This window comes from Macrotis lagotis, chromosome 4, assembly GCF_037893015.1.
Source record: "Macrotis lagotis isolate mMagLag1 chromosome 4, bilby.v1.9.chrom.fasta, whole genome shotgun sequence".
NCBI lineage: Eukaryota > Metazoa > Chordata > Mammalia > Peramelemorphia > Peramelidae > Macrotis > Macrotis lagotis.
Genome location: NC_133661.1, coordinates 262,980,566 through 263,002,456, shown reverse-complemented (window position 1 = coordinate 263,002,456; position 21,891 = coordinate 262,980,566). Strand labels below are relative to the sequence as shown.

Below are 21,891 nucleotides of genomic sequence, written 5' to 3'. Positions count from 1 at the left end.
TCATTAGAATTAGAGCTCCTTAAGGGCATGAACCATTTTTGCCTTTATATCTTCAGTGCTTACCACAGTGTCTGGCAAATAGATGTTGAAAATTCATGGAGAACATAAGGAATTAAGATTTATTCAGATCCTAAATCTATCCCATTCATATCACACATTTTTCATAAGCTGTCAATGAGGTAAGAGCTGACCTATCCCTACAAGGAGAGAAAAACTGAAACAAATAACATTCTCCCTCTGCCAAGAGAGAATCAAAGTCTCAAGCACAAATGCCCTACAACCATCTACCAATTCCTATCCTTTTCTTTTTCAAGAGTACTTTCCTGTATTAAAATTAATAAGCTATTTTCCACAGAAGCATAAATCCATTCTCATCAATCTCTCTCACTGCACTTTAATAATACCAATTTCTCCATACTTGGAATGATGATTATTGTGGCTTTCTTGTTTCTTCTATAAACTTAAGTGTCACAAAAAAAAAATTGAGTTACTACCACACTGTAAGCCTATGAGGTATAATACACTTTTTCTAGATGCTGATACAACTGTTTCCCAATTTGAAAATATGATGTGAATTTCAAGAATGAAAGTTTTAAGCTATCTGTCCACTAGAATAAATATCCCTGTAAAATTTGACACTGTTTAATTACTCTTCAACACTGTCTACTGGGGGCGGTTAGGTGGTGTAGTGGATAACACACCGGCCTTGGAGTCAGGAGTACCTGGGTTCAAATCCGGTCTCAGACACTTAATAATTACCTAGCTGTGTGGCCTTGGGTAAGCCACTTAACCCCATTTGCCTTGCAAAAACCTAAACAAAACAAAACAAAACAAGACACAGTCTACTCACTTGGTTTTAGTGACCATGCTCTTGGTTTTTCCTGTCTGGGCTGATCATTCCTCCTCAGTCCTTTTTTTTTCTTCTCCCAGATCATTATCTTCCTCCCAACAAGTAGGTGAACAAGTTATACTCTGGGTTCCATTTTCTCTCTACATTCTTGATGGTCATCACATCAAATACTATATCATTCAATTATCTCTACTCAGAGAATTATCAACTCTTTCTATCTAGCCCTTTTTTCTCTCATGAACTCCAGTCCCACACATTACTAACATCCAACTGGGAATGTCCCAGTAGTAGCTCAAATTCCACAGGTCTAAAATCAACTCCTTATATTTTATCCCAAGTTCACAATCTCAAACACCTATCAAGTCTTCTTGCTTCTACCTTAAAAACATCTCTCACATCTATTCTCTCCTCTCCTTTTGTGCATTTCCTACCCTGTATTTCAGGTCCCCGTAAACCCTCCAATTCCTTCAATTGTCTCCTAACTGGTCTCCCCATCTCCAGAGTCTCCTTTGTCCAATCTATCCCTCTCTCCTCTTCTCCCCAACCTTGCCAGCTGGTCAAACTGATATTACTAAAACACAGATATGATCATGCCACCTCTATTCAGAAATGTTCAATTGTTCCCTATTCCCGAAAATACAAACTCTTCCCCCTGACATTTAAAATGCTTTCTATCTATACTACATAGATTCTACTTACTTTCTTCATATCAGCCCCCCTGTGCTATTATTCTAATACAATTGTATTGGTTGGTTAGTCTCCCCGAAAACATAACATTCTATGTTCAGTTTCCATGAATCCGTACATGTTATTGCTTGCTGTGTGTGAAATGCACTCAGTACTTTCTAACTTTAATTTTGTAAAATCCTTAGCTTCCTTCCAAGCATAGCTTTTTGTACTTCATATAATGTCCTTAAGAAAAACTGGTTTATTTTTACTTCTATCTCCATGACAAGAGTCAATACTTCATAAGTGTTTGATTATTTGACTTAAATAGAATGAAGTAACTTAGGTAGTAAAGAAAAATGAATTACAATCCTTATTCTATTAAGTGATTTATGCAGAACCTTGGGTTAGACCCTTGATCTCTCCCAGTCTCAGTTTTGTTATCTGTAAAATGAGAGAATTCAATAAAATAGTCTGTAAGGTTCTTCCCAGTCCTAATCTATGATTCTATAGTTATTTGTAAGGAAATTAAATAAAGAAAGAAATTGGTCATTTGACATAATCCATGCAAAGTGATAATCTTTATTTATACCACAATAAACTTTTTTCCTTGACCTCCCTCCATTTCCAGCAGTGATACTGGCCAGAGTTCTTTCCATTTCTACTGCATACTTCAAAATTTTTTCTAGGATGCCTGGCAAATACTCCAATTATTTTCAATAAAATTAGTGCTCAAGAATAAAAAAATAAAAAACTAGTCTCTACAAGTTTCTAAGGAGTGCTTAGAAATTTTCTTCACAATTCACTTCAAACATTTACTGAACACCTATTATTACTTAGTACCTACTATTTGCAAACAAGTTGCACAGTGGATGATAGAGTACCTGGAGTCAGGAAGACTCATCTCCCTGGGCTCAAACCTGGCATTACACATTTCCTAGTTGTATGTACCTGTTTGCTCAGTTTTCTTATCTGTAAAATATAAAGGACATAAAAAACCCCTCTAGGGTCTTTGTCAAGAAAACCCGAATGGGGCCACAAAGAGTTGAAAATTACTGAAATGACTGAACAACAATTATTTGCAAAGTTCTGTGCTGAATACTGGGAATAAAAAGATAAACCCTTTATCTTAGGAAGCTAAGGAGCTGATGGAATGAAATGCACACTTACAACTAGGATACAAGAAAGAGTGAAATAGAATACAAAGAAAGAATGAAATAAATGCATAGAGGTGGGTCCAGGCAACAAACTATGAGAAAAATGAGGAGAAAGACTACATTCAATTGAGGGAGAGAAAGCTCAAAGAAGGCTTTATGAAAGGTGGCACATGAGTTAGGTTTTGAAAGACAGTAGTACTTCAACCAATGGAGAGTAATAGGTACACAAGCTAGATCTCAGGTCAGGTCTCCTTGGGCTCCAAATCCTATGCTTTTCCCTCTGCTTTATCATCTAAGCAGTTTGATGGTTCGGTAGCTAGAGAACTGCATTTAAGGTAAGAAAGTTCAAATCCCATCTTAGACACTGCCTGGCTGAATAATCCTGGCAAGTGATTTATTCACTATCTATCTTGCTATTGTAAAATGAGGATAATAAGAGCAGGTACCTCCAATAGTTGTTTTGAAGCTCAAATGAAACAGTATTTTGTCAAGTACATGGTAGACATTTAATGAATGCTGGCATCCTTTCTTCCTTCTTACCACACTGGCTCCAATAACTGCAAGAATAGTGGAGGGAAGGAGTATATTTCTGACAAAAAGCTGAAGAGCTCCATTTTGAGCGTGCTGAGTTTATGACTATACAAGATATCCATTCTATGTATAGGCATAGGTATGGGTACAATCTGCATAAAATAAAGATTCCTTAAGAAAATGTGCTTGATTAAAAACAAGCTAGTCTTAAACTATATGCATAATTACAAAACATTTAGATCTTTTAGTGTTAGAGCTAGAAGGAACCTTAGAAACCATCTAGGCACACCCCTTATATTAAAGATGAGGGAATGCAATTATATTATTTTTAGAAGCAGCTTGATATGGTAGTTAAGAATGTTCAATGAAGAATGAGGAAGAACTGAGTTAAAATCCCACCTCAGACACTTTTGGTTATGTGGTCCTAAATCAAGTCACTTAACTTCCTTCAGCCTTAGTTTCCTCATCTGTCAAATGAAAGAGGTGGATGAAATGGCCTCTACCATATTGTATAGCTATAAAGTAGGGTCTCTCCTATACAATGCATGATTACTGCATCACCTCCAATGTTGTAACTTTAGGGTTATCAGTGACTTTTCTCTCAACTCACAATCATATGAATTTGTATGCCATACTTAATTACCACTTGTTTTCCTAGTCTCAATGTATACTAACAATTAAAATATAAGAGTGTAATAACTGCATGGAGGTGGTCCAGGCAATGAACCATGAGAAATAAGAGAAAGATTACATTTGGTTAAGGGAGAAAAGAGTCATGGAAGACAAAATAGCACAGGAATTTTGAAGGAAGGCAAAACTTGAACCAATGGAGAGTAGTATCCCATGATTTTTCCTGTAAGTGCCACCATTCTACTACAGATTTTTTTGTTAACACCCACCACTTCCACCATACTCTCTCCAGGAATCCACTCACTGTCAAACCCCAGATAGTCCAAAGTTACTTATACACAAATCTGCTCAAATTACTCTGTTCAAAACCTTCCAATGATTCAATGTTGCCTAAAGAAAAGTTCAGAATTTTCTCAAGAACTTCCATAACTTCTAGTTTTTCTCATACTATATACGCAACACTAGCCAAACTGAGGTATTCATTATATGTTCCTGAATTTTCCTGATTCTACACAGCTTTGGTTTTCTATTATGCTCTATATGGTGAATTCTAGGTTATTCAGATTGGTGTAGCAAGGGATAGACCTCTAGGTCTGCATTTAGAAGACTTGTTCAAATCTTAAAACTTTAGGATGTACTTTAGAGTACTATTAAGTACTTTATTAAAAGCATCAAATACTATACTTTATTCTTTTTCATAAATCATAAACCCTAAACTTTTTTAAAAGCTACTTAAAAACTAGGAAATAAAACCTTTTGACTATAAAGTCATAATTCTTTTCAGCTTATTCTTTTTACATTTAAAAATTTTTATTTTAAGAATAAAATCATGTCTTAGAGCAGGACAGTCCCTTAGAGGTTACTTAGTCTGATCCCATGCTTTAACAGATAAGGAAATTAAGGCCCACAAAGGTTATATGAGTTCTGAAAAAAATTGCAAAATATTCTTAAGCAAAGATTTTTCTTCCAATTAAATAAGCCTTCTTATCTCTAAAAAATCAATTAAAACAAATTCCATGCTCTTTGTCTGAATCAAAGAATCAGAACCAGAAGGGACCTTTAAGGTTCCAGAGGCCCAACAAAGCTTCCAACATAAAAATCTCTTCTAAAACATCCCTGACAGATGGGTGAAAGCATTCAATTAAACCCATTTTTTTTAATTTTCTAAAAATACCAGAGATTTCTCAGATTAAACCAAGTTAAAAGGTCCTAACTATTCTTAGATTAAGAAGTTGAGTAATATTTATATGGTATTGGCTAGAATGTAGCCCTAACACTTTTAAGCAGCAGCAAGATCACAGAATAATATTAAAGGAAAAAAAGTTTTCTTTTAATCTCTAGCAGTCTTCCAAATTTGTATAGCCTTTTGAATAAAGGCTCAGTATACCTAGAAAAAATAATGGATTTGGGTAACCAAAAAGACTCTGATTCATTTACTATGTAACCAATGAGTTGTTTTCAGTCTTGATTCTTGGTAACCCTAGTTAGAATTTTCTTGTCAAAGATAATGGAATGATTTGCCTTTTCCTTCTTCAGCTCATTTTACAGATGAGGAAACTGAAACAAAGAGGGATGAAGTAACTTGCCCAGGGTCACAACAGCTAATAAGGGTCTAAAGCTGGATTTGAAGTCTGGAAGATGAGTTTTCTGGATTCCAGGTCTGGTACTCTTATCTACTGTAAGAACTAGCTGCCCCTACTGTGACTAACTTCTCAGCCTTAATTGCTTCATTTCTAAAACAAAGTATTTAAACTACATACTTCAGAAGGCTGTTAGGAAAATGTATTATACTTACAAGAGTAAGCTCTTAATTTTTATGATATAGATTCAGATTATTTAATTCAGGTTACCAATATGAGAATTATAGAAATATTACTATAAGACAATCAATGGATGTTTACATACAATATTTGTTACCTGAAGAAAACTTAGATATATTTGTCCACTGCTCATTCACCCTTCTTAAATCCATTTCTGAGATGATAAATAATTATTACAATTCCCTTTTTATTAATAAAGTCTCATGCATTTTAGAAAAGGTACAAACAGGAACACACACCTCTAATTCATTCTCCCTCAATCCAACAGAAAAACTGAGGAAGAGATGATCTACTACATAACTAGGAGATGCAAAAGTCAAATTCTCTATGTGTATTATGGAAAAGTCAAGACTAATACTAAAAAACTCAGTTATTTGATATGGATGGGGCAAAGAGGGTATAAGTAAAACTGATCTGGTATTTGAGTCTCACTCTTAAATACAAAGGTATAGCTTTATTAAAAGTTAATCAATTAAGATTTAAAACATTTCTTCTTAGAAATGGTTTCAAGATGAAAAAAGAATGATTTTTTTCCATTAAGTTACTTTTGATGATGTAAGATTATATAATTGTTACCTAGTTGCCTTATTACACTTGTCCCCTTACCCAAGTACATGTATTTGACAGTGGCACACTTTATTTCACCTTATTGCTCAACTCTTACATAACTCTTGATTGGGTTGATGCTGGTCAATCAATGAGCAAGAATTTATAAATCATCAACAAGAGAACAAAAAACCAGAAGAGTATATGCCTTTCAATTTGCATTCTAACAGGGTGGGGAGGAGGCAAACAGTATACAGATAAGTTCCCAATTTGTACACTTATATAAAAATGTGACCCTCTACCTATCAAATTTTTGCTCTCTGAAAATAAGTCCTGTTTCATTTACATAACTGCATTATCTCAAGGGGCTACCATAATCTGGCACATAGCAAGAGCTTAATAAATGGATGTTGACTTATGCAAATAAAAAATATATACAAAGTAAATGACAGAAAAATTTGGAGTGGAGGCAATGCCACCAGCTGGGGTGGGATGGATCAGGAAGGTCTTATTAAAAAAGATGATGCCCAAACTGAGTCTTGGCCTTGAAAGAAACTAGGGTTTAGTTACTCTATGGAAGAGAGGAAAGGGTATGTATTGCAAGAACGGGGAACACTGTGGAAAGGCACATATGAACGAAAGATGGTGCTCAGTAAGGAACAACCAGTTAAGACAACAACCCTGGACTGCTGACTAGGTAAAGGGGAATAATAATAGTAATAGTCTACAATTAATAGGCAACTATGGGAAGAGCACCAGGTCTGGAGTCCAAAGACTCACCTTCCTAACTTTAAATCTGGTCTCAAGACCCTGGACAAGTCATTTAATCCCTTTGCCATGATTTTCTCAAAGGTAAAATGAGCTTGAGGAAATGGGATCACAAATATTCAGACTCAAGTCAACAACAACAACAACACTGTATGGCCTTTAAAGGTTACAAAAGGTTTTACCAACATCTCATTTTATCCCAACTCTAGGAAGCAGTTATTATCCCCATTTCAGAGATAAAGATACTGAAGCATAGACCTTAAGTAAGAAGCCCAAGGTCACAGCTGGGAAGAGTCTAAAGATTTGAACTCAGGTCTTTTTGATTCCAGGTCCATCACTCAATCACTGGACACTCAATTTAATGTGTACTAAAAGGTAGACTGCAGTCAGATTATTCATGGATCAATATCTCTGAATTTTTTTTATGATGAGACAGTTGTATGGTGAAAAATAAAATGCCAAATTCAGAGGGCTCAATCTTGAAGTCAACATATTTTTGTTACTTGTTCAGTATTTTTAAGAAAATGATAAGTTTAGGAAATTTAATAAATATGTAAATCTAACCAAGATACAGCTTGAATTGGTAGAAAAACTTTTATAATGGGGGGCAGCTAGGTGGCACAGTGGGTAAGAGCACTGGCCTTGGAGTCAGGAGTACCTGAGTTCAAATCTGTCCTCAGACACCTAGCCTTGTGGCCTTGGGCAAACCACTTAGCCCTATTGCCTTGAAAAATCTAAAAAACAAAAACTTTTATAATGTATTGTTAAAAATACTGTTTCAGCTAACTTATCTCTCTATAGCTACACCTTCATCATCCTCCCAAGAATTTCTCATAGCAATATCTAGAGATTTTCCAAAGGGGAAACAAAATCATCCAAGGTTCTCTACAGGTTCTCTTTTCCAGAGAATAAATCAGACACTAATTTCATAATACTAAAGAAACTGTAGTGAAAGGATATATGTTTCTATGTTTAACATTCAACAGAGAGCCTAATTCTAAAATATTTTAAATAAAATCCTTTCAAAGAGTAAATATGGCACCAGCCCTGGAATCAGGAGGATATGAGTTCAATTCCAGAAGACACTTAATAATTGCCTAGCTGTGTGACCTTGGGCAAGTCACTTAACCCCACTGCCTTAAATAAATAAAATTTAAAAAAAAATTTTTAAAGAGTAATTATGACAATTCAAAAGAACTCCAGGCTCCTTCAAAAATAATTTAAAAGTTTATCAACTTTCAACCTCTTTGGGCCTCAGATTATATGTACAAGGAAAATAGGGTGAAATGTTAGATAAAGCTAATCATGATTTAATACTTTAGAATCCTTTATTGAAAAAGTGCTATGAAAAGTATGACTACTGCTGAAATGTTTAAACTGAGGTAATTCCTTAACAAGATTTAGACATGTGCTCCATATGTTATGAGTTTAAAAAAATAATTCTCTAATTTCTGATCAAAGAAAGGATGGAGTTTTGGGTCTAAAAGTATTCAGTGGAACACATGATCTTATGATGTATCAAGTGAGAAACTGCTGGATGAGTTTTCCTCAAGCACTTATTAAGAACCTATTCTCTAGCTCAATTTCCTCATCTACAGGGTAAGGTTGCTAGACTAGATGAATTCTAAGGTTTCTTTCAGCTCTCAAAATTTCTGAGTTTATAAAGTTCTCTTCACCTGAGGATTTAGTATTAATAAAGCTGAAATGGATCTTAGAAGTCATGTAATCCAACTCCTTCATTTTTACCTAAAAGGAAAATGAAGGCCCATGAAGTGCTGTGACTTGCCCATGATCACACTGATGCTGCTGTTCATCTATTGGAACCCAGCTCCAAATTCAGCACTTTCTCCACTGTACCAAACTAGATATTACTAAGATCAAATGATAATTTATCTAAAGCAGCATTGACATTATTTTTAAAGGTAGTAATACTAATATTTAACATGTTTATAGCATTTCAAAGGTTTACACAAGTTTACATAGTTCAAATCTTGCGAAGCTTAAGCTAAAATTGTTTAAAAAGTTCTGAAATTTCTAACTCCACTCAAGGACCCAAATACGACTTTATTCTAGCTCTGTTATATTCTAATTCACCTCCTAAACATATCCTGTTCATGAGTTCACCAAGGGCTTTAGCAGGCAAATGGACAAAAAAAAAAAAAGCAGGCTTCTTAGACTGAACAATTCCAAGTATTTAGCCATTTTTTTTAAAAAAAATGCCCTGTGAGGAAAAGAAGGAAGATGAGTGCTCGCTTAGGATCACGTTTCAGAATTCTAAAAAACTAGTATGACTTTACACAAGCAAGCGTTCAACATAATTTGTTTAAATATGCAAAGATGCACCAACTGGGCTTCAACTACACTGTATCTCCTGAGGAGTTGTTTAGCCCTTTCTGTGCCCCCGGTTAACAGGCAAAGAGAAAAATCGATATAATTCATTTAAGTAGATTTGGTTGTGGGGAGTCTGCCCGGCTCACCCACTCTCTTCCCCGCCACCTCTCCACGGTCGCTACAACTCTCCCCAAAACAAAGTCCAAGGCAAAACTAGCCCGGAAGCCCCCAGCCTTCCCGGCCCAGGAACTGCCCCGCGCTGGGGACCTGCTCAGCGGCGCTCCCGGCCGCCCGCGGGCAGAGGCTTCGGCTAGCGGCGGCCCCCAAGGGCCCGCGGGGTCTCCCCTGCCCCTGCCCCTCCCCCAGGAAGCGTTAACCCTCGCGCGTCTCCCCGCGGGCGCTCCCGCGCGGCTCGGGCGGCCCTCCGAGGGGGAGGCCGGGGAAGGGGGTGGGGTTCTGGGTGTTCCCGGGAGTGCCCGAGCAGCCGCCCCAGCTTGTTTACAGGCCGCGGGCCCGGCCAGGCCGCTGCCCCCCCCCCCCCGGGCCCGGCGTCCCCGCGCGGCGCTTACCCGGAGCGGCCGAACAAGAGACGGGTCCCCGGTCCGTGGCGGCGGCGGCGGCGGCTCGGGAGGGGCGCGGGCCGGGCCCGGCCGGGAGGGGGGGAGGCAGAAGGCGTCCGGGCCCCGGCTCGTGGCGCCCTCGCCGCCGCTCAGATCATCGCAGGCGCCGGGACGCGAGCGCGGAGCGGGTCCCGGAGGGGAGCCAAGGGCGAGCTCATCCCCGGCGGCTCCCGCCGGCCCCGGCGCGGTCTGTCCGCCCCCCTCCCCCCACCCCCGCCCCAGCCGCCCGCTCCTGCGATCCAGCCGCCGCCGAGTCCCCGAGCCCGGGGCCGAGGAAGCGCCGAGACTGGCTCGTCTCGCTCCCGAGCGCGCTCCCGCCTCTAATGTCGCTGCCGCCTCCGCCTCCGCCAGCGCGCACGCGCGCACGCGCGCGCACGCCCCCTCCCTCCTCCCCTTCCTCTCCCCCCTCCACAGCTGCGGCGCCTGGGAGCAGCTGGAGAGACCCGGATGTTGTTGGGCCGGCCCTTCTACCGGGGTAAGATGGAGGAGGGGCGGGCTAGGAATGACATAATCCCTGTACCCCCTCTGCCCCGGGCTGCCCCTCTCCCGCCGGCAGCCAGCGGCTAGCGAGGTTGTGGGCGCGCGCGCGCGTGCGCGTGTGTGTCTGTCTGTGTGTCTGTGTGTCTGTGCGCGCGCGCGCGCGTCTGGGGCACCCCGGCCATGCACGCGGGCCCTCGCCCTCCGCGCCGCGCCCCCCGCGCCCCGCGCGCACGCCCTGGCCGGTAACGTAGTCTCCTGATCTCGCTGTGGTTGAGAAAATGCATGTTTTGTTCCGAGCCCCGGAGAATGCGCTCCCAAAATAGCCCCAAAGAAGTCTGGCCGAGCTTGGTTGCTGATGAAGACTCCATGAATTGTAACCGCCCACCTAGGCCTGGCATCTCGAGCTAGCGCCGAAACCCAGCGAACCTCGTGCATGCACCCACAGCCTAGGCACACCTCTAATTGGATCTCCTTAAACCCTTTTTTTTCCCAAATGATGTTCTGAAGATCAATATAAAATGTAAACCGTCCATACCGGTGTGGCGCCAACCCTCCAAAAACAACCCTGAAAGAAATTTAAATTCTTTTAGCCACACCCCTATAAAATTACAAATCCAATTTTCCGGGGCTCCCACAATTTTTGCCTATCCCCGGTTGATCCTGTAAACCCTCAGTATCTCCTCACGGGGTCCTTCCATTCCCATCCCACCCCCGTTAGTTCACAGATATCTTTACCCCGCTAAACTTGTTAAGTGACACAATGGATAGAGCTTGGGGCCTAGGGTCAGAAATTCCCGAGTTAAAATACAGCATCGGACTCACTATCTGTGTGACCCTGGACTAGTCACTTTACCCTATTTGCCTGTTTCCTCATCAGTGAGAAGGACCTCGGATAGAATCAGACTAGACTGAAACAATAACAAACTTCCTTCAGTCCTCTCTGCCTAAGCCCGTCTTCCTCCCAATCTAAACACACACTGGCCCTTCTCCCCTCGTCCTCTGCCACCACTCACAACTGGGTGGCCACGCACACAGCACAAATGAGTTCCAAGTGGATATCGGTCTTGAAGCTGGTGAAATTCCAAGTTCTATTATTTGCAAGTTTAGTTACATTTCGATGTAACAAAGGACTTCAAAGTGCTGAGGGTTAGTAAGGGTGGATTTTGAAGACCGCAGGAAGGAGAAAAATGTAACAGCTACTTCTATAAGGATTAGGGATGAACCAAACAATTGAAATAACACGTGCAGTGTACTAATATCCGGTTCTACTCACCCTTTGGAAGACTCTACACATGCTTTCAGAAAGCAAATGACAAAGGAGGTAACCAATGAATCAGAAATCAAAAGCAGGACTATCACCAGAATATGCTTTCATTGAATAACTTACCCTCTTCTGCTACTAGTTTAGTCTTTCCATAAATATAACAGATATGTTAATAGAATAGGAATTTTTTTAAAGGAGTAGAAAATTTTTTAGAGGTTTTGACACAATACCATATTTTATATAAGGCATGTCTCAAAAAAATTTAAATTTTTAAGTCAGCATATCATGACTAGAATTATGATTTCATTTTCGGTGGACTCCTCATTTTGTTTCTACTGCCTTGCTACACTGCTACACTGCTAAAAACTATTTTGTTTGTTACCTACCAAAATAATACATTATCAGTCATTTTTAAAGCTTTTTGGCAACATTGTTTCCTAAGACTGTTACAATCCTTTTTCCTCTGTTTTCAAAAGTTCTTAAACTCTCCAAATCATCCAATTTGTGAATTGTGGCTAGAATCTTTGATAAACACAACAGCTCCTTTATCTTACCTACTTGGGGGTTAGAATTACTTAGAGTAGTAGAAATAGTCTCCAAATACAAAAAGGGAAAATAAAATAGATGAAATGCCACTTAAATCTCTGTTCACCAGAGTTATCTAAGAATATAGTTCCCAATTGTCTCTCCTTATACCTGCCAAAAAAAAATCAAGATTCTTGAGTTCCCCAATTTAAAGTTTGAACACATGTTTATGGGGAGTACCATATAGGATACTTGAGTCAATTGTCAATAAAAATTTCACTGTGGGAAATCATTCATAAAATTCAACTCCAATTTTTTGTCCAGTTAATAATTTCAACAATTTTTTTTCCCTGTAGATAAATTCTCTTTTGGTCTAATCTATTTCCACAGCAAGAAACCAAGAGTACTAGATACTTATCCTACTCCTTCTCCCCAAAAAACTTGAGCCTCTCAATTAACTAAAATTCTTGCCCTATCCCAATCCCCCATTCATTCATATTTTCCAGAAAAAATAACCTTAACAGCTATGCAAATATGGCAATCTGGAAAGCAACAAAATGTCAATGATGTTAGGTAAATTTTGACCACATGGGATTAGTGTGGCCTGATAAGAGTAATTGCTTCAATGGGACAAGCCAGAACAACTTTTCTTTACTAATCCTAAGGATTAAAGCAGTATGCAGTAAAAGCTCTGCTTCTATCTCATATCTTCATAGTCTAGGAGAATCAGGAATAATTACAGTGGTTGATAGAGGAAGAAGGGAGTGAGAATAAAACAGGATGAGATTTTAAGTTGGTCTAAACACTTGATTAAGAGCTAGAAAACTTTTATCACTTTTTGAGTAATATACTTGTGGATGAATATCCCTTTTTAAAAAAATTCTTCAAGTTCTATTTAGATTTTTCTTTCAAAAGATTAAATTTGAAATAAGTTCTCAACTCTTTTGGTCATGGAAGAAGTCTAAGGCAGTCTAGAAAAGTGTGGTTGCATCAGTTTATGTAAGTCCAGATTTTTCTAAAATCAGACCACTTATCATTTCTTATAGAGCAATAATATTCCATTACAATCATAATGTATATTTATTATAAGGATTTTATTTGGAAATTTTTCTTAATATGGAGGGAAGTAAAAGGGAGAAAAAATAGATTTTTGTTAATAAAATTAATTTTTAAAAATATTTTAAATAAAACATTTTAAGACATTTTGATATGACCTAGGACAGTTTCATAGTTTCAACTGAACTGTTCCTATCTACCATTCAATAAGTACTTTGAACAGAGTGACAGAGTCTCTACAATATAATTTGACAAATTGATCTAATTATCTGAAGGTATTATAACTTGCCCTACCTCAAATGAAAACAACAACCAAAGAACTAAAAATATTCATTATTCTGCTCTTTTGAGAGTTGCCTAGCACCAGTCAAGCAAAATGTCAGGGAAATGTCAAGATCAGACAACCTAATAGGTTGCTATAACTTGTGGGCAAGTTATGAGTTTGAAAAATTTTCCCCAAAAAATAAATTCTGTGATCAAGTAGATCTAAATAGAAAGTTGAATAGGAAGCCTCCAGACATCATAGATTTTAAACTGAGAGAAAAAAATTTTAATTGGTTATTTCAGCTATCTTTCAGTAACCATGTTTTATATGTTTATCAACTATGCATGCCTGAAAAACTGGTAAAAGGTAATAAAACCTTACATTTATATAATACTTTTACAAAGAATTTCACATATATTATCTCACCTTAGCTTCCTAATAACTCATTTTTTTAATAGCTTCATTCTCAGAAAGATTAAGTGACTTGCCAAAGGTCACACTAATTATATAGACAGAACAAGAGCAGTCTCCTGACTCCCGGTACAATGCACTTTCTAAAATAACACAATTATCTTCACTACATCCCACTCTAACTTTAACATGTCAGTAACAGAGAGATTGGATATGTTTGTAGAAACTACTATTTGGATAATACTGCTAGTTCCTTATTTGACACCAAACTCATCTATTTAGGTTCAATTTTAAAAAAAATGTTTTCTGTTGGCTTGGCTATGGAGTCATTTTTAAATTGAGAGAAGCAAGATTTTTTTGGGGGGGGGTTGCAAGGCAATAGGGTTAAGTGACTTGCCCAAGGTCACACAGCTAAGTAATTATTAAGTATCTGAGGACAAATTTGAATTTAGGTCCTCCTGACTCCAGGACTGGTGCTCTATCCACTGTGCTACTTAGATGCCCAGAGAGAAACAAGATTTTGACAATTTCTTATGACTTGACTTGTTCTGGTTGACCTCAGGAAACAGAACTAGGACAATGACTGGTAATTAAAGACAGGTAAATTTGACCCTCTCAGTACAGGTTGGAAATAGATGATCTTTGAAATTCTGTGATTCTTTAACAAAAGCTCACAGGATATACTCGGCCTCATGCATTCTTCAGGACAAACACATTTTTTTCTTTATACAACCTAAAGTCATTTAGGTGAATAATCCCACCTTTACCTTATGATCTCAAAATAAAACAATTTGCATAGAACACATTATTTTAAAACTTCAGAAACTAATTAGAATGTCTCCAGACCAGGATGGATGATGTCTTGAAACCATGTGAAAGTTGAAAATCTTTATATGTATAAAAGGCATAATTACAATTATTCACATTACTCAGGAAAATCTAGAGGAAATGGGTGTGTGAATGAGAAAGATAAAGGAGAAATACATGAGTTAGACCAGAGTACTTTATAGATCTCTTCCACTTTATAGATCTCTTAGGCTGAGTACAATATGCTGGCTTCTTTTAGCTGAGATGGGTGACTATGACTAAGGAGATTTCCTCCTGTCCTTATCTTACTCTATACATTAGCAGGCTAAAACTGAAAGTAAAGGCAGGTGGTCCTGAAAACTTGAAGCCCAGAAGCTAGTGGCACACAGTATTGCCCAAGAGAAATCATGAGATCAAGAGTCCCTACAAGACCAATATTAGCAATTTTCCCAATGGAGAGCTGAAGCCATGATGATGGAATGAAGTAAACAATTTTACTGAGTTCTCCCAACCCATCCTTCTAAACAATTTTAACTAAACATATATCAAATTGAATTCTGAGTGGGAAAAGGAGCAAAAAAAATTAGTCATTTTTCCAGCTTAGGGAAGCTTAGGAAAATAAGAAAAATAAGAAAACTGAAGTGGGAGATGGCCTAAAACATAACATGACAGAAGCAACATTGACTGTGAGTTTTGCCCTCCAATGCAGCACCAGCACCAGGAATGCTTAACATGTAGAGCCAGTAAGGAGGCTGAACACATGGTCAAGAAATAAATTATATAGATGGACCCCTGAACTAATACTAGGAGTAGGGTCAGGCTCATTTCAGCAGCTCCCTTGTTCATTACCCAGTTCCAGGTCATAGTTCCAGGGTGGAGAGAAGTAATTGTGGTCACAAGGGAATACTAGGCAAGGACCTAAAGAGCAGACCAGGAGAGCAAAGACCAAACAAAACCCTAGATCATACCATTTAAGAAACATTGAAAATTTACAGACTCCATGACTTAGTTGTGAAAATAGCAGGACATACAAACCTAAAGGTCAGGTCAATCTCTCCTTACCCCAGAGGTAAGTAGAGCCCAACTGTAACTAACACAAAAGCCAAAGTCAAGAAATGTGCTAGAAAGATGAGTGAACAGTAATAAAAATAAATAAATAAAATAACTGGTCCACAAAAGATTACCATGGTAAAAGGGAAGTTTAAGACACAAACTCAGAAGAAAATGACTTGGGAAACCTACAAGCAAAGCCTCAAAGAAAAATGCAGATTGGTCATAAACCCAACAAGAATCCCTGAAAGACATTTATAAAGCACAAAAATTATTTTAAAATAAAATGAATATTAAAGGGAAAAATTGGGAAAATAAGAAAAATACAAGAAATTTACAAAAAGAGAACTAACAACTTAGATTTTAAGGAGGACATAAAAATTGAAGAAAATAATTACCTAAAAATCAGAAATGGTCAAGTAATTTTTTAAATGGTTCAAAATCTCATTGAAGACTATAACTCCTGAAAAATTAGAATTGGTCAAGTGAAAACTAATGATTTCATGAGATTTCAAGAAACCATAAAACAAAGTCAAAAGATTGGAAAATAAAAGAAAACATGAAAAAATTTCATAGGAAAAACAGTTGATCTTCAAAAATAGACTGAGAGATCATTTATGAATACTGGACTACCTGAAAACCCTGATCAATAAAGGAGCCTAGACATCACGTTTCAAAAAAAAGTATAAAAGAAAAATCCCTGATATTTTCAATTTTTTATTTTATTTTTTCTTTTTTAATTTATTTAAGGCAATGGGGTTAAGGTCACACAGCTAGGCAATTATTAAGTGTCTGAGGCCAGATTTGAACTCAGGTACTCCTCACTCCAGGGCTGGTGCTGTATCCACTGTACCACCTAGCTGCCCCTATTTTTTTTTATTTTTAAAAAGGAAGAAAATCAGTTACAAGTATAAAAAAAATAAAAAAGTAAATGAAAAAAATTTAAAAAGGCACAACTAATGAAGATGAAATTAAACCTATTATCAGGGGCTATTTTGCCCAACTATATGCCAATAAAATTGATATTTAAATATCTATTTACAAATATTTATAAAAATATGAATTGTCCAGATTAATGAAAAGGAAATGGAATACTTAAATAACCCTGCCTTAGAAAAGGACATCAAACAAACCACAGATGAGCTACTTAAGAAAAAATAATAGGATCGGAAAGATTTATAAAAAAAATAAAATTTAACCAATCATTTAAAGAATTACTCATTTTAATATTATATAAATTACTTGAAAAAAATAAATAAGGAATACTACCAAATTCCTTCTAAGAAACTTAGACAGTTTTGATACCTAAACAAGGGAAGGGGGGAAGGGGAAGAAAACTATAGACTAATTTTCCTAATGAATATTAATGTAAAATTTTTTAAATAAAATACCAGCAAGGAAATTACAGTGCTATACCACAAAGATGATACATTGTGACCAGACTGAATTTATACTAGGAATGTAGGACTAGGTACAATATTAGTAAAATTATAAACATAATCAATCATAGTAATAACAAAAATAATGAAATCATATGATCATATCAAAAGATACAGAAAAATCTTTGTCAAAATACAACAGCAATTCTTATTAAAAACACTAGAAAGCATAGGAATAAATGGAATTTTTCTTAAAATGATTTTGATAGAGAAGGACAAATATTATTTTCAATATGGATAAATGAGGTGAAACAAGGGTGTTCAATGTTAACTATTATTAATATTCTACCAGAAATGCTGACTATAACAATAAGACAAAAAAGAAAGAAACTGAAGGAATATAAACAACATAGAAACAATTATCACTTTTTGAAAATCACATTATGCTATAGAGACCCTAACAGACAACTTAAAAACTAGTGGAAACAATGAGCACCTTCAGAAAATTTGCAGACTATAAAATAAACTCATACAAATTATCAACATTTCTATATATTACCAATAAAACTCAAAAGAAAGAGATAGTTTTCATTTAAAAGAACTGCAGATAATATAAAATACTTAGCTTTCTACATGCCCAAACAAACCCAAAAGCTATATGTGGACAATTATAAAACATTTTATACAAATGAATATCTAAATAGTTGAGTAAATAGTAATTGCTCATGGGTGAAACCATGTCAATATAAAAAAGTGTCAATACTAGGAGTGGCTAGGTGGCTCAATGCATAGAGCACAGGCCCTGGAGTCAGGAGTACCTGAGTTCAAATCCGGTCTCAGACACTTAATAATTACCTAGCTGTGTGGCCTTGGGCAAGCCACTTAACCCCATTGCCTTGCAAAAACTAAAAAAAAAAAAAAAAAAAAAAAAGTCAGTACTATCTAAATTATTTATTTGATGTCATACCAGTTAAATTACTAAAGAGTCATTTATAGTGCTAGGAAAAATATTAACAAAATTCAACTGGAAGAACAGAAGATAATGAGTATCAAGGAAATAAATGAAAAAATTATGTAGGAAATGGGGTAAGCAGTATCAGATCTCAAAATATATTATAAGGTAGTAATCATCAAAACAACTTGATACTTGATAAGACCCATCTCAGTAAGCTAGGTTAGACGCAAATAAACAGCTTGATAAATTCAAACCTTGATAAATCCAAAGACCCTAGCTATTAGAGCAAAAACTATTTGACAAAAAATATGCTGGGAAAACGGGAGAGTAGTCTGATAGATATCAATATGTTCACATCATGTGCCATATAAGCTCAAAATGGATATATGATTTAAATTAAAAGGGTGATATCATAAGCAAATTAGGGGAATATGGAAGAAATTACTTAACAGATCTAGAGGTAAGTCATGATCACAAAAGAAATATAGCAGTTCACAGGAGGTAAACAAGATAATTTTGATTACATAAAATTAAAAAGTTTTTGCACAAATAAACTAATTTAAACACATTTAAACAACTCTGAGGTCCCATTTCATACCTATCAGATTGGCAAAGATGATAGCTAAGAAAATGACAAATGCTGGAAGGGATGTGAGAAAACTTTGACAATGCACTGTTAATGAAGTGATGAAATTTTCGGACCATTCTGGAGAAAAATTTGGAACTATTTCCACAGGACTATAAAAACCTGTATAACCTTTGATCCAACAATACTGTTACTAGGTCTATACTCCAAGTAGATAAAAGAAAAAGATTTATAGGACAGTAAAGAAAAATATTTCTAGTAGAATTTTTTTTGGTAGTAGCAAAGAATTAGAAACTAAGGACATCTCCATCGTTTGGGCCGTGAATGAACAAGTTATGGTATATGAATGTGATAAAATACTATTGTGTCATAAGAAATGACAAAGGGGATAGTTTCAGAAATACTTGGAAAGACCTATATGAACTCTAGAAAGTGAAGTAAGCAGAATCAGGAGAACAATCTAATCAGTAAAAGCAATTTTAGAACGATAATTGACTGTGAAAGACTTAGTAACTCCGATAAGTACAATGATCCACCAAAAGATACATGATAGGGGCAGCTAAGTGGCATAATGGATAAAGCACTGGCCCTGGAGTCAGGAGTACCTGGGTTCAAATCCGGTCTCAGACACTTAATAATTACCTAGCTGTGTGGCCTTGGGCAAGCCACTTAACCCCGTTTGCCTTACAAAAAGCTAAAAAAAAAAGAGACATGATATAAAATACTATCCACCTCCACAATGAGAACTAATAGGCTCAGAGGGTAGACTGAAGCATATTTTTTCCTTTTTTTTTCTAGAACATAGTTAATGCAGAAATATGTTTTGCATGACGATATAGGGATAATGAGTATCATATTTCTTGTCTTCTCAATGGGGAAGTTTGGAGGGAGAGAATGTGGAACTCTAAATATAAAAATTAATTAAAGAAAATACATTCCCTATGGAGATTTTATACCCAATGGGAGAAGGCCCAGCAACATTCCCAGAAGAGAGCCAGTATAGTTCGAATTGTGTGCCCCAGAGTTATGAAAGGTAGGGGTAAAGGAGTGAAGTGATGTTCTAATTTGACTTTCTTTACCATGATATTGAATGTCTTTTCTTTGAATTGTGTATTTTGACTGACTAAACATATAAGTACATTGATGGAGGTTTATGAGCTATGATTTTGAATGGATGCAGACTCAAAAGGGGTTATCTAAAGGGGTTATCCTGGGGGCCTCACATGTTATAGGAGATTACCCTAGGTACAATAGCATAATAAAATTCAAAACTAGACCATATCTTAGAGGTATTCATTTTCCTATTTCCATATTTCTGTTTAATCCTTTAGAAACCCAGTTTGATGATAATTCTATGCAGAAAAAAATTAACTTTAAGAATGATAATTCATTTTATTCTTCTAAAAATAACGAATGAATTTTTCTAGCATATGGAGTACAAGGGATTGATTGCTATTGAATAGAAATTTGACAGCATTAGAAAGAAAGATATGCTGCACTTAGCACATTTTAATGCTTGTTGATTTGACTAACTCCTATTTGTATTTCTTTCTTTAAATGGATTTGTCGACTATAAAGAAAGCTGACTTCTTTCTGATGTAATGCTATTTCTCAGGAAAATCAATTTCCATGAAGGAGTAGGAAGAACTTAAATCATATATATCTTATAACAACATGCTTTTTTTTTTGGCTGCCTTTCTTTTTGCTTACTCAGATAACCATATTACATGAAATACCGATAATATGCACTGTTCAGCTTCCTAAAATCTAGCCAAGGGAACAACTCCTAGAATGTATTTTCAAAGTCTAACATTGGAGATGATATTAGCTTACTCATAAAAAAGTCAAAAAAAAAAAAACTTGTTTATCCATGTTCTATATGTCACTAAAATGAACCAGGAGGAAAGGTAGTTAAAAAAAAAAAAGAAGACATTCTCTGCACGGTGTGTATTCTGAAGTGCCAACTCAAGGGGAAATGGTAGGGAAATGTTTCTTCAGTACAATCTGGCAGAGTGGAGAGAGGGCTGATCTTAGAGCCAGGAAGACCAAAGAGTGAGTCTGCCTTTCATTAGCCATATGACATAGAGCATTTAAATCTGCAGTGCTTCAGGGAAGTCTGGAAGTGATAGAGAAGTTGGTGACTTGTATCAAGGGTCAGATCTAGATATACTTTATCTGCAATAATTTAGATAATAACACAACTTTCAAAAATGTCAGAATGGATCTAGTCTTATAAGACTGTTTACAAGCCAGATAGAGTCACTTCAAGATAATTTATTGTAATCAAGATAGCCTCGATTTTGGTTTAGCTAGGATGGGATTGTGGTCTAATCATTTAACTGGTTATGCACAGTGGGTAACCCTTGAAATGTACCTTTGAATGAAGGTAGGAATCTCTTCTATTAAATATTAGTTAGAATATTCTAAAGGGGAACTCTTAAGTGGCTATTTTTGTTTTATAAAACAGCTTTGACTAGAGAGATCTCAGTATCTCAAGAAAGGAGATGATCACAGAAGTCATTTATTCCAACCTATAGGTAAGCAAGTAAGTAACCTCCTATAACATTTTGCTTTCCAGGGGACCCAACAAGAATTTTCATCCAGGTTTTGCTTGAAGAGTTGCAGGGAATAATGCGAACTACTTCCTGAAATAGCTCATTCTACTCTGGGAAAATTCTATTTGTTTAGAATTCAATCAGACTGAAATTTGCCTTTATGCAATATCTATCTTTGATCCTTGACTTGCCCTCTAGAGCCAAGTAGAATAGTGGAGTTCCTCTTTCACAGTTTAAAACAGTTATTTACTCCCTAAGTCTTCTCTCTTTTACATTAAACAACTTAGTTTCCTTTAATTGATCTTCATATGGCATAGTCCCCAGCCCTGGCTGCCCTTTTTTTTTTGGATACCCTACAATTTTTCACCGTGCTACCCAGAAAAGAGCATAATACTCTACTTTAGGTGTAGAGTTCCCTTGTGCCAATTTTATATGTTTACAAAGAGGAAGGAAAATCAGCTTTCAGTTTCGGATGATGTAAGAAAGACTGTTTACATTTTTAAACAGAAATATGGTCCAGTGGTGAGAACATGTGACTGGGAGTCATATTTTCATTTTGTAGATCCTATTTTTAGATACACTCACGAGTGACTCATGAAATAACCTTGAGCAAATCGCTAGTCATCTATAAGCTTCAGG

The 21,891-nt window shown here is 36.8% G+C and overlaps 1 protein-coding gene across 3 annotated transcripts in view; it reads right to left on the bottom strand.

The window, feature by feature from the left end:
* The window catches only part of PPM1A (protein phosphatase, Mg2+/Mn2+ dependent 1A), a 113,032-nt gene that overhangs the window by 55,589 nt on the left and 35,552 nt on the right, over positions 1-21,891 (bottom strand). The window contains exon 1 of one of the 3 annotated variants that reach the window (XM_074235943.1): positions 9,869-10,045. The exons of the other annotated variants lie outside the window; for them this stretch is intronic. The gene's annotated coding sequence lies outside the window, so the exon portion shown is untranslated. Of the gene's footprint in view, positions 1-9,868; positions 10,046-21,891 lie in introns of those variants that run through there. 3 annotated transcript variants of the gene reach the window in all.